Genomic DNA, 1,830 nt, shown 5'->3' with positions numbered 1-1,830 from the left:
AGAGTAGTTTTAGATCTGTAGGAGCTATTTTCACTTCCATGTCACTTTGGAGACCCTGATGGCACAGTGGTTAGCTCAGTTGCTAACCAAAAGGTCAGCAGTTCAAATCCACCAGGCGTTCCTTGGAAACCATATGGGGCAGTCTAGTCTGTCTTATGAGTCGGAATCAGCTTGATGGCAATGGGCAACGGGGTTATGTCACTTTATTCAAATTTCAAATTACATTTAAAAAGAATAGGGTTTGCCCAGTGTGGTCTTGTGCCCATATCTTGGCCAGGTGAAGGGTGATATTTAGCTGGCACACTCCAGAACTATATCCAGTAATGGAAGGGTAGATCACCAAAGCAAAACAGCAGACCTGTTACAAGAAGAATGGGGAAGGATTTCTGCAGAGTCAACAGCAACAGAAAACTTCAGAACCCTCAAATCCAAACTACTCATTTTATTAAAAAACCAACTAAATCCCAAGAGTTGGTAAACAAGTCTTTGTAACATGCGCAGCACTCCAAGTCACCACCACCCATCTACCAGTTTGTTGTACGGTGGTGATTTGCGTGTTGCTATGGTGCTGGAAGCTATGCCATCAGTATTTTAAGTACCAGCAGGTTCACCCAGACCCTGAGCTTCCAGCCTAAGTCAGACTAGGAAGAAAGACCTGGCAATCCAATTCTGAAATTCAGCCAATGAATCACAACAGAATATTGTCTGATATAGCGACTCATAGTGACCCTATAGGACAGAGTAGAATTGCCCCATAGGGTTTCCAAGGAGCAGCTGGTGAATTCAAACTGCCGACCTTTTGGTTAGCAGCCAAGTTTCAACCAAGGGTATCCCTAGTCTCGATCGCCTCATATGCATGTGAAAGCTGGACAATGAATAAGGAAGACCAAAGAAGAATTGATGCCTTTGAATTATGGTGTTGGTGTAAAATTTTGAATATACTGTGAACTGCCAGAAGAATGAACAGATCTGTCTTGGAAGAAGTACAGCCCAGAATAGAATGTTCCTTAGAAGTGAGGATGGTGAGACTTTGTCTCACGTACTTTGGACATCTTATCAGGAGGGACCAATCCCTGGAGAAGGACATCATCCTTGGTAAAGTAGAGGGTCAGCAGAAAAGAGGAAGACCCTTAAGGTGATGGCTTGACACAGTGGCTGCAACGATGGGCTCAAACATAGCAACAGTTGTGAGGATGGGGGCAGGACCAGGCAGTGTTTCATTCTGCTGTACATAGGGTTCCTATGAATTGGAACCGACTCGATGGCACCTAACATCAACAACCCCTCGTCTGGAGCCCTGTTGGCACAATGGTTAAAGCGCTTGGCTGCTAACGGAGAAGTTGGCAGTTGGAACCCACCCAGGTCTTTTCTCCCGAAAAGCCAGAACTGATTCCAAGGCAACTGTGCTGGTAGTGGTACCCTTAGCCTAGCTTCTTCTAATCCGTTTTCCAAAGAGATAGCAGGAGTGGATTTTAAAAAATGAAATTTGTTTCTCCTACTCCTTTCTTAAGACATTTCAAAAGTTCCCTGTAAGGAAAGTTCAAATTCCTTTGCTTAGCATAAAAATCTCTTCATTATCTACCCTTTCTTACTGGAATCTAGCTTCTAGCTATGCCCAATGTAGCAGGTATTGTTGATGCTCTCAGTGCCTGGACCCCAGCTGACTTCTAACTGCTGGTCAAATTGATTCCAGCTCATAGCGACCCTATAAGACAGAGTAGAGCTGCCCTATAGGGTTTCCAAGGAACAGCTGGTGGATTCAAACTGCTGACCTTTCGGTTAGTAGCCGAGCTCTTAACCACCGCACCATCAGGGCTCCTTATTATATTA

The sequence above is a fragment of the Trichechus manatus genome, unplaced genomic scaffold (assembly GCF_000243295.1).
Source record: "Trichechus manatus latirostris isolate Lorelei unplaced genomic scaffold, TriManLat1.0 scaffold00062, whole genome shotgun sequence".
Lineage (NCBI taxonomy): Eukaryota > Metazoa > Chordata > Mammalia > Sirenia > Trichechidae > Trichechus > Trichechus manatus.
Note: the sequence above shows the minus strand (reverse complement) of the source record.